Source organism: Leptonychotes weddellii, chromosome 7, assembly GCF_054177405.1.
Source record: "Leptonychotes weddellii isolate Sample4059 chromosome 7, ASM5417740v2, whole genome shotgun sequence".
Lineage (NCBI taxonomy): Eukaryota > Metazoa > Chordata > Mammalia > Carnivora > Phocidae > Leptonychotes > Leptonychotes weddellii.
In genome coordinates this window covers 84,962,743-84,977,650 of record NC_138375.1, presented here as the reverse complement: position 1 = coordinate 84,977,650, position 14,908 = coordinate 84,962,743, and the positions used below count along the sequence as shown (strand labels likewise).

Genomic DNA, 14,908 nt, shown 5'->3' with positions numbered 1-14,908 from the left:
TTTGCATTGTGTATGTTAGACTATGCCTCTTGTTCAGAAAATAGTGGTGTAGCTCTTTTAAAGTCAATAACGGTGATCATAAATAAGATAATTCCATCAGCACAAGTCAGTCTTACTCTGCATATATTAATTTAGCACAGTATTGCACTTAATAAATTATCATTAATCATAAATACATTTTCACATGTGCATATTCAAGTTCTTTAATGTTTGCTTCTTGGTTTTTCTGTAGGGCTAAGGTATAAGACACTCATTTCAAATCTGAGAAGCAGCATAATTAGTCTTTTGAAGTCCACTGCAATCAATGTCTATGCAAATGGGGTAGTTATGGAATTTACATGACTTTGTCAATCAATCAATAGTCAAGTCCCCACCCTACACTCAATGTACTAGTAGATTTTTTTTTTCTTTTTAAGGAGAAATTTTTTTTCTTTTTAAAGAAAGAGACTTCCTTTTTTCTAAGTATCTGTTATATTAACAAGTGCCTCTACCTCCTCACACTTAACCTCCCTGCACAGTGAGTCAGCCCATGCTACCAGTCTCTCTCTATATGGTGGTAGTTGGGTTCTGGGCTTCCTGCATGCCACCTGTGGCCTCCTATGGCCCTCTCCTGGGGCCTGAGTTCTTGAAAGAAGAAGCAGGTCTTTGGGACCCAGAGCTGGTTGGACAAGCATCCCGAGAGTGTTGATTATGTGCTGCCTGCCCACTGGCAGAGAAGTCTTCAGTGGATCAGTAAAGGGCTCTGTCTTTTGCCTTCATCATGTCAAGTTCTTGCAAAGGACTTGGTGGGGACACACAACACTTGCTAACTAAATAAGCAGACGATAGAAGCTAATGAAGAAGGATAGTTAATTAGGTGGAATACCAAAATTGGGGTTCAAGGTTTATTTCCATTGCATGGAGTAATAGACTATAAAAAGAAAAGTAATAAGGAGAAATCTGAAATTTTACACCTAGATTAAAGAGAAAGAACAAATTACTAAACATATACAAAGTAGGGAAAGTCTGGTTTAAGGGTGCTTGCAGTGGAAAACAAAACAAAGTAAAAACTAGGTATTTTTTTGGCTACCTATAACCATGGTATGAATCTTTAGTCTTGAGGACTGCTGAAGAAACTAATGCATAAGACTGTCTTGGAATGACAACAAAGGAAGTGAATAATTCCTCTGTTTTCTACTGGTCAACTCACATCTGGTAGATGCATTGAGTTCTATTCTGAAACTTTTTTTTTTAAGGTTTTTTATTTGACAGAGAGAGCGAGAGAGAGCACAAGCAGGGGGAGTGGCAGGCAAAGGGAGAGGGAGAAGCAGGCTCCCCGCTGAGCAGGGATCCCAATGTGGGGCTCAATCCCAGGACCCTGGGATCATGACCTGAGTCGAAGGCAGATGCTTTAACCGACTGAGCCACCCAGGTGCCCCTCTATTCTGAAACTTTTACGAAGGATTCTGAAAAGCTTGAGCCTATATAAAAGAGGGTGACCCAGATGATGAGGAAGCTGAAAAAGTTGAAGTTTAAAGTAAAGAGGATGTAGGTAGAATATGATATTGCTCTTCAAATATTGAAAATGGTGGGGCGCCTGGGTGACTCAGTCAGTTGGGCGTCTGATTCTTGGTTTCAGCTCAGGTCATGATCTCATGGGTCATGGGATTGAGCTCATGTCAGCCTCCAGGCTCAGCAGGGAGTCTGCCTAAAGATTATTCCTCTCTGCCTCTCCTTGCCTCGTATGTGCATGCGCACGTGCTCGTGCATGCTCTCTCTCTCTCTCTAATATAGATAAATCTTAAAAAATATTGAAAACATATCTGCAGACTCAGTATATGAGCTTGGAAGTAAGTTCCTAAGTTCTGTGTAACAAGTACACACATAGGGTATTCTCTTGTGTAGATGAAATCTGGGGATGGATAACCCAGGGCTAGAAAGAGAGCTCCACAAAATCTTTGAGGACTCCAACTGTGATGTCCTCAGTGAATGATTATTTCCATCTTCAAGATCACCTTATGGTAAATTACTGGAACTCCTGCAGTCACATCTCTATTCCAGACAGCAGGAAGGAGGATGGATATAATGTGGGGGAAAGGCACACCCCTCCATTTTAAGAAGCCTTCCCAGAATTTGCACAGACATTTCCACTGACAGTGGAAATGGCCACACCAGGCTTCCATGGAGGCAGAATAAAACCAGTAGGTGGAAGCTTAAAAAGGACAAATTTTACTAAATATAGAGAAGAATTTCCTAATAGCTTTATGTGCCCCAAGTTGAATGGGCTTTTTTAGAGATACTGATGTAACTGTTGTTGAACATTCAAAAGCAACTAGAAAATTGCCTATCAGGGATGTTTTAGGAGGAGACATGATAGGTACAGTTCCTTCTGATACTATGTGCCAAGACTGTTTCAATATATGTATACACAGGCCATGCTGAGTTTTAGTTTGATTAACTTTTCTTATAAGAGATTTTGAAAAGATTAGATTTCTACTTATTACATATCAATAATGACAAATGTTCCTTAAAGTGAATACTTAGTACACAAGTCTCATTTTCATGTTTTTCAGAAGCTTAGCATTTTCTTTTTCTTTCCTTTCCTTTCCTTTCCTTTCCTTTCCTTTCCTTTCCTTTCCTTTCCTTTCCTTTCCTTTCCTTTCCTTTCCTTTCTTTCTTTTTGGTTAAAGATTTATTTATTTATTTGTCAGAGAGAGAGAGTGAGAGAGAGAGAGCACAAGCAGGGGGGAGAAGCAGGCAGAGGGAGAAGTAGGCTCCCCACTGAGCAAGGAGCCCGATGTGGGGCTCCATTCTAGGACCCTTGGATCATGACCTGAGCCGAAGGCAGATGCTTAACCAACTGAGCCAGCCAGGCGTGCCTAGAATTTTCTTTTAATGGAAGGCATTAGTGAAATAGTGTTCTGTGGACACATTAAGACTTCTTTGCACACTTAGCAATCTTTCTGATACTTGAAGTTTTATGCCTTATGAATTTTCTTATTAATTTGCTACAGGAAGTATTGATCAATTGGTTGAACCAAATTTCATTCAATATAGCTATAAGACAGATACATTTTAATATTTGTGGCACATGAAATATATAGCTTCAGTAATTTTGTGGTGGATTTTTATTTATTTTCTTTTTATTTATTTTCTTTTTATGAGAATTTCTTCAGAAAATATTAAGGTGTTGATGTGGTATGTGTTTTGGATTTGTATTTACAATTCTATAATTATGAGATCTAGCATATTGAAGTTATGAGTTTTATAATTTTAAACTATAGTACCCTGCTTGCACCATAAGTCTATTGGGGGTGGACTGAAAATGCTTTAGTACTACTTCTAGACCTGTGCTCATTCTTGCTGACACAGATGATATTAAAAAGTTAGACACAATACTTATTGGATGCCAACTCCATTAGAAACAGAAGGAAAAAAATCTATTGCTTGCCAAATTAGAAAAATGTCATATAAAAAAGAAACTTTGCCTTTAGCTGCCATCTTGCATCCCCCTGTGTGTGTGCACCTAATCTCAGCTGGTCCGCCAGAGACCCCCTGAGCACCAACTCTAGTCCCCCATGTGGTCCCATTTCTGTTTCAAGATGAAAGGAACTACCATAAACCAGGTGAAACTGCAAGCACAAGTGAGCATTGGTGGGAAAGGAACTCCTCACCAAAAGAAGGTGATTCATAGAACAGCTACACAAGATGATACAAAACTTTAGTTCTCCTTTTTTTTTTTAATTTTTTTTAAAGATTTTATTTATTCATTCGAGACACAGAGATAGAGCACGAGCAGGGGGAGAGGCAGAGGGAGAAGCAGGCTCCCCGCTGAGCCAGAAGCCGGACATGGGGCTTGATCCCAGGACCCTGGGATCATGACCCGAGCCGAAGGCAGATGCTTAACCATCTGAGCCACCCAGGCGCCCGCAAAAAACTTTAGTTCTCCTTAAAGAAGTTAGGGGTAAACAGTATTTCTGTTTTTTGAAAAATGGTTTTGAAGAAGTGAATATGTTCACGAACCAAGGAACAGTGATCCATTTTTAACAATCCTCAAGTTCAGGCATCCCTGGCAGCGAACACTTCCACCATTCCAGGCCATGCTGAGACAAATCAGCTGACAGAAATGCTACCCAGGGTCTTAAACCACCTCGGTGCAGACAGTCTGACTAGTTGAAGGAGACTGGCTGAACCTCTCCCCAAACAATCTGTGGATGGAAAAACACCACGTGTTACCGGAGAGCATGATGATGATGAAGTTCCAGATCTTGTGGAGAATTCAGAGGAAGCTTCCAAGAATGAAGCAAACTGAATTGAGTCAAGTTCTGAAGAAGATAAAACTTGAAGAAGTTACTGGGAGCTGCTATTTTATATTATGGCTGCTTTTTAAAATTTTGTTCATGGATCTGATAAAATGTAGATCTCTAATATTTTTAAGCCCAAGCCCCTTGGACACTGCAGCTCTTTTCAGTTTTTGCTTATACACAATTCATTCTTTGCAGTTAAGTTAAGCTGAAGAAGCCTGGGAATAAAGTTTGAAACAAGGTTAATAAAGTTCTTTGCCTAGGGACGCCTGGGTGGCTCAGTCTGTTAAGCGTCTGCCTTCTGCTCAGGTCATGATCCCAGGGTCCTGGGATCGAGTCCCACATCGGGCTCCCTGCTGGGCGGGGAATCTGCTTCTCCCTCTGCCTCTGCCTCTCTCTCTCTCTCTCTCTCTGACTCTCATAAATAAATAAATAAAACATTAAAAAAAAAAAAGTTCTTTGCCTAGTGAAAAAAAAAGAAAAGAAAAAGAAACTTTGTTTTTGAGATTCCAAATAAGTAAATCAAGTATTATTAAGAGTATAATAGTAAACATTGTTAAATTGTGCTCTTTTAGAGACTTAAATGAAATTTCTAAAATATAAAAATATTGACCACACTTGGCCTATACACATTTTCAAGGCATAGTTTTTTGTTTTTTTTTTTAAGATTTTATTTATTTATTTGTGAGAGAGAGAATGAGAGACAGAGAGCACGAGAGGGAGGAGGGTCAGAGGGAGAAGCAGACTCCCCGCCGAGCAGGGAGCCCGATGCGGGACTCGATCCCGGGACTCCAGGATCACGACCCGAGCCGAAGGCAGTCGCTTAACCGACTGAGCCACCCAGGCGCCCTCAAGGCATAGTTTTGATTATTTATATCTGTATCTGTATCTTCATGTATAGGTACATTTGTATCTATATTTATTCTTTTTAGTTACAGAGAACAATTCTGCAAAGCATTTTACTTCAACCTGGAGTTCATATGGTATGGTGCAAGACATAAAAGGACAGGACTGTGGAGTGCTCTTGGGGAGACTGTCCTTCCCACCAGTGTGTAACTGATACCCTTTCCTAATACATGGGCAGCTCAGCTCTGCTTTGTGGAAGCAACTGTTAGATCCCAGGGCTTGGTCCTCCTCTTTTTTTGGCTTGTAGGTCTTATCTCACATGCAGTTTGAAAACTTTTAGTTTGACGGATCCTAACTCCTTAACTAATATGATAGGCATTATGTTGAACTGACTTGAGCTATGTCTTCTCAGGATCATGATTATTTTGCAGGGAGAAGGATTAAATTAAAATGGAGGGGTTGATTACTTTTGCCTCTTTCCTTCTTTCTTCCCAACTCCTCCTGAAGAAAAAAGGGACGAACCTTTCCACCACTAGCTTTTTCTAAAACTTTGCACAAATAACTCATCAGGCCTCAGGTTCTTTATCTGCAGACAAGGATAATAATACCTATTATGTAAGGATTATGGTAATTAAATTCAGTAAACATCTTCTGAGCTCTTTCTATATCCTTGGTCTAGTAAAATGTAAAATAATTTCTTTGTGAAGCTTTTAGCACAGTTTCTGGTACATAGAGATCAACAATTACGATTTTCTTTGCATTCTGAAATGAGGCCCTGATATAACAGGGACCCCATTGAGCCCATAGTCCCAGCTCTTATCCCATGGACCTCTCAGTTTAGCTTTCTCATGCTGTGCTTATGAGATTGGGATTCACTCTTACATAAACCTGCCTGCCTCTTTCTTTTTCTTTTTCTACCACATATCTTTGGTATGTTATAGATCCATTTCCCAGCTTCCCTCTCTTGTCCTGCTTTCCACTTGTCTCCCTCCTCCCTAAAGACTTATCTTTGAAATCCATACTAAATTACAGTGTATGCAAGTATGCCCAGGATGGGCATCACTGGCTCTTCCACTGCTTCTGCCTTTTTTGTTTTGTTTTGTTTTTTTGTTTTGTTGTTTGTTTGTTTTTTTAAGCTCAGTGAGCATTCACAAAGCGATCACACCCATGTATCCAATACCCAGATAAAGAAACAGAACATGACCAGAGCCATAGGACCCCCTCTTGACACTCTCAGTCACTACTTGCTCTCCAATGGTTAGGCTAATCTGATTTTACACTTAGACTTATTTTGCCTCCTGTTTCTTTTTGTTTGTTTCTTTTTTTTTTAAAAGATTTTATTTTTAAATAGTTTCTACGCCCAGCATGGGGCTCAAACTTAAAATCCCAAGATCAGGAGTCATATGCTCCACCAACTAAGCCAGCCAGGTGCCCTTGCCTCTTTTCTTTTAACCTTATATAACTATATCACATACTATATATTCTTTCGTGTCTTTCTTTTTTAAAAATTTTTTTAAAGATTATTTATTTGAGAGAGAAAGAGAGAGAGTGAGAGTGCACAAGCGGGAGGAGGGGCGGAGAGAGAGAGAGAATCCCAAGAAGACTCCCCACTGAGCAGGGAGCCCGGCATGGGGCTGCATCTCACTCTGAGATCATGACCTGAGCTGAAACCTCTCTAAAAACATATTATTGAACATAATAAGACAGGCACAAAAGGGGCGCCTGGCTGGCTCAGTCAGTTAAGTGTCCGACTCTTGGCTTAACTCTGCCCTTACCCCCTCTTGTGCTCTCTCTCTAAAATAAAATCTTTAAAAATAAATAAAAATATGTTTTTAGATAATACTAAAATATTTTCTGTTGGTTTTGGATTAAACTTTGTACAATTACAAAATGTCAATATAAAAAATTAAATACATGTAATCTGTTTTTCTGGATAATATTCAGGAAACTGATTTAACATTTGATTTTGCAGTAAAACTAAGTAGTGATATAAATTAACCAGTTACTGTACTAGTTTTGGCTGCCATATTGAGATTAACTAAAGGCAATAGATAAAATGGAGTTATAACAATTGAAAGCTAACAGTTTTGAGGCACCTGGGTTCCTCAGTCCGTTGAGCATCCAACTCTTGTTTTCAGCTCAGGTCATTATCTTGGGGTTGTGAGATCAAGCCTGGCGTCGGACTCTGCTCAGCTCGGGGCCTGCTTGTCCCTGTCCCTCGGCTCCTCCCCCTGCTCCCCCCACCCCACCCCCACTTGCACTCTCTCTCTCAAATAAATAAATAAAATCTTTTAAAAAAATAAAACTAACAGTTTTTTCTTAAACACCATTATTTTCTTAAATTAACTTTTAAGCAAGGGTCTAATGAAGTATACCTTTAGAGACCTGCTGGTCTTAAAGGACACAGAACTAAAGCCTTATCATTGAAGCTCTATGTGAAATTATATTGAATGATCATCAATAAGATCTTTTCTTCTTACTATTATTTTCTAGGGGAAAACATCTAGAATATAAATTTATATTCATTTATATGTATTTTTATTTCAAAATGGCTAGTATTTATCAAGGTAGGTGTTTTGAAATAAACGTGACATAACATGAGTTGATTGTTATCAGTTCATACTGCATCATAGAGTGTAGAAAGGACTGAGTTATTATGAGGAACACATAATAATGTCAGCATTTGATGTCACACACTTGCACATAATGACATCAACACAGCTGGAGCCTGATAAATGGCCTTCCTTGACATTTTCTTAGAAAATGTCAGTAATTTCATTCAGAAATGAAATTTTCTCTACAGAAATGTTCAGAAATTGCTCAGTAGTTTACTGCACTGGTATTGGCTAATAAGGTAAATGGATTACCATAAGGAATGAAAAAAGTATAACTTTTATTGGATACTGTTCTCATTTTACAACAAACCACATCATAAGTTTCCTGTGTTCATTCAACATTGGATATATATTATGTTAAATGAAAATGAATCACATATTCTGAATATTTTTCTTCCACACTGCAGAATGCCTTTTTTAGATATTGTTTAACTGCCAGCTAATTTACAGCTCTGAAACCTTGTTGTATCATTTTTGAATAGAGCATTCAATAATTTAAAGTGAAATGAATCACTGTATGATGAATTGCTGTTAAATCTTTTGGGATGTAAGGGTTTCTTCGCTATAGTCATATATGTAATTGTACATTTCAGTGAGGATGCCCTCTGAACATTAGAGGACATATTCATGAGCTGAATTTCCAAAAACAAATCTAGTGATTTGACAGCCCTGCTCAAAAGACAGCAACTCATCATTTTAGAGGTTGCCATGTGTTGGATGACAGAGTCTCGGTGAGTCTGGCAATACCCTCTGTGCTTTGACCTTCCGCTTCCTCCTCTGGGCCTGGCTGCTGTTGTCCTGTGGCCCTAACAGGGAGGCACCTAGTCACCAAACGGTCTGTCTCTCAGCAGTCCCATGGAGGGTGGGGGCAAACGGTGTGAATCCCAGCACAAGAATGCTGTCACTAGCATACTGTCATGGCTAAACCCTTGTTCTTGTTCACATGGCGACTTTCTTCCTTTTCTTCCTTTCTTCCTTTCTTCCTTCCTTTCTTTCTTTCTTTCTTCCTTTCCTTCTTTCTGTTTTTCTTAAGATTTTTATTTATTTATTTGAGAGAGAGAGACCGAGAGAGCACTAGTGGGGTTAGGGCAGAGGCAGAGGGAGAAGCAGGCTCCCCGCTGAGCAGGGAGCCCGATGTGGGGCTTGATCCCAGGACCCTGGGATCATGACCTGAGCCAAAGGCAGACGCTTAACTGATTGAGCCACCCAAGCGCCCCAACACATGGCAATTTCTTAAGAAAACAAGTTCTGCAGAATAGATTAAAAATACTATTTTGACATTCTCAAGCTGATTTCAACAAAATTCTTACTGCCTAAATGTTAAGAATGGAATAAATATTTTCATAAATTCTTAGAAAGTAACCATAAGCAGATCCAAATATATTGACTCTTTTTGCTATTTGGCTTCTTCTGACTAGACTTTTAATATTACTGCTTTTAATATTACTGCATTTCAGTTTTATGGATAATCAAGAATGTGCATGAAACCTTAATTTCCAACACAGAAGGATAACTGCTCAGTGATCATTTACTTTCTTTAAAACATAACTGAATATAAACTAGGATAGGAACTAAGAAAAAGAGCTCTTTTTCAACATGGATGGTATTGAAATGGCATGTGAAATCAAATGGCATATGAAAAATGCACTCATCTTTTTTTTTTTTTTCCTGCCTTATACCTGTAACTTAAAGTGGACCCAGGATCTAGGTCATCTGTTGAGTCACAGAATCATAGGTAGCATCTTGCTGATCACTAGTAGTCTGTAAGGTTGGGAAATGGAGCCTACCATGTTAAGTGATTTGCTTAGTAACAGAGGTAGCTCCAGGCATCTATGCCACTTAATTACATAAATCCACCGCTCTGCCCACTTAGCTATGGTTTACTGTTTTTCTTTGTTCAACGACAAGGGTGAGATCTCATTTAACATGTTTTAGTTTTTTGTTTTTTTTTTTAAAGATTTTATTTATTTATTTGAGAGAGAGAGGATGAGAGACAGAGAGCACGAGAGGGAAGAGGGCAGAGGGAGAAGCAGACCCCCTGCTGAGCAGGGAGCCCGATGCGGGACTCGATCCCAGGACTCCAGGATCATGACCTGAGCCGAAGGCAGTCGCTTAACCAACTGAGCCACCGAGGCGCCCTAACATGTTTTAGTTTAAAGAGATTTTATAGTACACTTAGAAAACACGAATTTGTGAGAAAAGACAGTAACCTTTAAGACAGGTTAATCTTTCTGAGATATCAGTTCTAAATCATTTTTTTTTAAATTGACTCCTCTAAGCCATATCATAGCTCTTATGCATACATATGCCAAAACAACTGGAGTGTGTTGTGTGAATAAACATTCCCTGACCCCAACCTGATTTTCTTACCACTCTTTCTATGAGCAAGCAGAAGACCATTTAAAGTAAGAAAAGTGGAGGAAAATAGAGAAGTAATAAAGGGCAATTTGAGCAGTAAATGCACTATGGTATCCGTGGGACCCTTTTCCAGCTTCATGTGATAGCGTGCAGTATAGAAGAGGTTCTTTCAGCGAGTGTTTAGAAAAGTATGTTCCAGAAGATCTGCATAACATTAGTGTAACCAAGTGTTCCTCTATGTGGCTTCCTGTTTTGGAATTAAATGCCTTCAGGGTACTCAGAATAACTCTGTTTAGAAACACAGGGAGAATTTAACCTCTTACGTTCCTCATCGGTTTTTAAAAAATATAGATTAATTTGGAAACAAAAGATCTCATCCTACTTTATTTCTCAGTTTAGGCTAAAATTTAAAATTGCTTATACGTAAAATAGGTGGTTTAGCTGAAAAACAAAAAAGGTATAAACAGGAATTCTGACAGTAATTACTACCACTGAAATTTTAAGATCAGTTTTGTCTCTTTATAAACAATTTTGTTAGACCAACTTTTTTGCAGATAGGGTTATTTCCAAATGAACTCAATTAAAAATTTCAACTCTGGTTATTTGTGGAGGTATATACAGGGAGCAGATGAGCTGAGTATATTTTTACTTTGTAAACAGTGTTTGTAGTGTTATTGTTCAACATTCCTAACTTGCTGCTGCAAAGCCAGCAGAGGGAGCACCAAACAATATTTTTGTTTAGCTTGAAGCTTAATAATGTAGTTTAAACTTTTTCCCCACCATTTTCATTTAAAAAGCTACCCACACCTAGTTAATGATTGGTTATACATTTCAACCATATAATATAGTTTTAACTTTTTATAGGCTTCTAATTCTTCTTTGAAACTAAAAGACTTAAACGAGCCTATTTGTGCAATTCAGTTCTATACATGTTCATTAAATGTGTAATATACTGTGTATTAGACTTGACGAGTAACGGAGTCAAAGGTGAATACACCATTGTCTTGGTCCTTCAGGAGTTTATAATCTAGTTCAAGAGAGAATTGTAAAGATCCTTCCATTTACAAGGTAAAATATGGGCCACTTACCTTGATGAAGATCAGTGGAGGTATTATTGAGAAGGTGATATTTGAATTGGACCTTGAAAGAGAGGTTTCCTAAATGGAAATTCTAGACTGGAGGAAACAGTATAAATGCAGGGTGTATTGGGGGAAAGGAAACGATAGGTCTGCGCCTTGATAGAACATGGGTGATAGAGGGTACATAGTAGCAGATGAGGTCAGAAAGCTAAGGTGGGTTCAGATAAAGGAGCACTTTGAAATTCATGCTAAGGAGTTTTGGTTTTATTCTTTTGGCAAAGGAGAACAAGTTGCAGACCATTAAAAGAAAGTAAATGATGTTTTAATAAAATAATCCTTTATTCAGGGTAAAAGGTTGCCTGGAGAACTGAGATATTAAAATTGAGCATTTTTAAAAATTATTTTTGAGAGAGAGAGAGAGCGAGTGCATGCTTCTGAGTGGGGGGAGGGTCAGAGAGAGAGGGAGAGAGAATCTTAAGCAGGCTCCATGCTCAGCACAGAGCCCGACTCAGGGCTCGATCTTAATACCCTGAGATCATGACCTGAGCCAAAGTCAGGGGTCGGATGCTCAAATGACTGGGCCACCCAGGCACCCCTAAAATTGAACATTTTTGTCCAAGATCAGATGAGATATTATAACAGCCTAGATAATAATAATGTCTTTCATTTGTATATATATCATAACATGTTTGTGTGTGTGCATGCGTTTATATAGACACCTATGTGTGAATGTGTGCGTATTCACACACATACAGTATATATAATAACACTGTTCCTAAACTATATATATGTATGTATGTATGTATGTATCCTTTAGAGTTATCCTGTGATGTAAAGATTTGTACTAAAAATATGTTAGGCAGTGTATACAAGGTCTCAAAGCAAATTCAGGGCAAAGCTGGTACTCAAATCCTAGGTCTTTTGAGTCCAGACCTGCTATTGTTTTCATCATAGTGTACTGCTTTTACATTAGATGATGTCAGTGTGGGCAGGAAGGATGGAATGTGTGTGAGAGACATTATGGAGGTATAAAAGGAGTAGACACAGGTCAAGAAAGGAGTTGAAGAAACTCCCAGGTTCTCATTCTCTGTGACCAGGAAGCTGAATGTGTTGCCACTGCCCGCATTGGAGATGTCAGGGGAGAGCCTGGTTGGCAAGAAGGATGAGAGATAGGCCAGGGGTGGGAGGGGCAGGTGGAGGATAATTCAGCTTCGGCTCGTCAAATTCAGGATGCTGTAGAGACGTCTAGCACATACTTCCCATTTTAGGTTTGGAGCTCAGAAGAGGAGCCGGAGCTAGAGTTTGAGAGCGGATGAGATAATTCAGGGAAATTAGACTGAGAAGAGGAGTGAAGTGAGAATCACCCTTGGGGGATGCCTGCATGTAGGCGGGTAGGGAAAGAGCGAAGCGTGGGCAGAAGCCTGCAGATACACTGACAGAGATGAGAGCAGTCAGGGGAATGCCCCATTCGTCACTCAACAAGATTTGCATTGCTGCTGTGTACAAGGCACTGAAGCCTCTGTCCAGAGTGTAAAGGAGGGTGTCTTAGCAAGGTCGGCTCTTGCAGGGGACAGTTGGAGATGGGGACTGAGCAGAGGTCATTGGGTTTGTTTACTCAGGAGATCAGACTTCCTAAATATGCACAGAACCTTAGTTTGTGTCCTAAAATACAGAATAGACTTCTACCTCACAACTCTGCTTATGAGAAGTTAGAAGATCCCAGAGGATCTTGGCTCAAAATCTATGAACTATGACCTTGATATCCAGGTGTGTTGTTTGTAGGTCAAACGTAATTCTGTGATTTCCGAAAGATGTACAATGCCCTTGTAACCTTGATTATTTATCTTTATTTTATGTCTACTTTTAATTTTATTGTTTACAACAGAGAAAAAATCACTATTATCTTTGTATAATAAGTTCATCATAAAAAATTAAAATACAAGGGGCGCCCGGGTGGCTCAGTCGTTAAGCGTCTGCCTTCGGCTCAGGTCATGATCCCAGGGTCCTGGGATCAAGCCCCGCATCGGGCTCCCTGCTCCACAGGAAGCCTGCTTCTCCCTCTCCCACTCCCCCTGCTTGTGTTCCCTCTCTCGCTGTGTTTCTCTCTGTCAAATAAATAAATAAAATCTTAAAATAATTTTTTTAAATTAAAATACAAAGAAGAAATTTAAAAAATCACCCCTTCAGTAACCACCTTAATGCATTAGATAGCCAGAAATATACCTTCCTTCCCTTTCTACTTCCTCCTCCCTCCCTTCTCTCTTCTCTCTAAAGGATTAAAAGTATTTTTACTTAAATGTATAAAAGGAAAGGAAACTAAAAGGTACTTAAAAGAATTGTAGAACTTCCAAATAGGTATACTTCACTACAAGAAGTAGTATATATTTTGGAAGATCTGTAGAGAGATTACGGAAAGCATGAGGTTAGATTCGTGATTTTAAGATGCAAATTTCTATTCAGACCTTACAAGTGATCTGTTTTGAATGATGTACATATATACTCTACCTTCCTGTCCTCCCTATTTTTGTTCATTACACATTATTTTTACTAATTTGAGCTTTATAACATTCACATTCTGTTTTGTAATTAAGGCCTATACTTGTTTAATTCTAGTTCTATATTTAACTGGAATATAATTAACTAGAATTCAGTACTCACTACGATTTTTTTACCCTGGCTTTTTCACCCTTGAATTTTAATTTTGATTTATATTTTAGTTGTCTAGCTTCCATCATTAAGTAAAATTCTTTATAAATGTGTCATAGGTGGCTGTTTCATGTTGAGAAGGTCTTTTGTTGTATTTATCCTATGCTGTCATCTTGGTTAGGCAGACTGCTCTTGGGACACGGTTTCTTTCCTTCAGAACTCTGCAAACACTGGTCAGTTGTCCTCTGGTGTTGGAAGTTGCTGGAGAGAAATCTGATGCTGGCTTAATTGTTCTTGGCTTTGTGTGTGATTCCCATTTTTTCTTTTCTTCTCTTTTCTCTTCCCTTACAAAAAAAATTTTTTTTGTATCCTCTATTCAACTTTAAGTTGACTAGCTATAAGCTATTCCACAAGCTATAAGCATGTGGGAAATGGATTAAATTGAACCTTTATTTCACAGTATGCCCAAGAATAAAATCCCAGACAGATTGAATAGTTAAAATATTTTAATGGACCCATAGAACTAGTAAATGAAAACACTGGTGACCCTATAATCTTTCTAAGAATGGCCTCAAGATAGAAACCGTGAAGAAGGGGCATCTGGGTGGCTCAGTTGGTTAAGTGTCTGACTCTTGGTTTTGTCCCAGGTCTTGATCTTGGGGTCATGGGATCTAGCCCCGCGTTGGGCTCCACACTCAGCACAGAGTCTGCTTTGGATTCTTTCTCCCTCTGCTTCTTCCCTGCCAACCCTTTCTCCACCCCTCCCCTTGCTCACGTGTGCGCTCTCTCTCTCTCAAATAAATAAATAAATAAATAAATAAATAAAATCTTTAAAAAAAGAAAGAAGAAACCATGGAGAAATGGTTATAGGTTTTTCTGCATCGAAAAGAAAAAAAAACACAAGGAAACAAAAACCAACAGCAAAATATGAATAATGTTAAAGGAAAAATTGTAGCTGGTAAAATATTCACAACAAATAATAGATGGTAGATGTTTGTTGTATGTGTATGTGTGTTTTATTCAGGATAAAATCAATACTACAAAAGAAAAGTGTGTAAGGGGTATGTAGAGTCATTTTATA

General features: G+C 38.7%; 1 protein-coding gene and 1 long non-coding RNA gene across 14 annotated transcripts in view; both read left to right on the top strand.

Moving 5' to 3' along the window:
- ATG10 (autophagy related 10) overlaps positions 1-14,908 on the top strand; it is a 225,923-nt gene that overhangs the window by 86,932 nt on the left and 124,083 nt on the right. The gene's annotated exons all lie outside the window — the stretch shown is intronic.
- On the top strand, positions 4,780-5,624 carry LOC145722485 (uncharacterized). The gene is made up of 2 exons (XR_014146788.1): positions 4,780-4,923; positions 5,139-5,624. It is a non-coding gene; the product is annotated as an uncharacterized LOC145722485 (long non-coding RNA).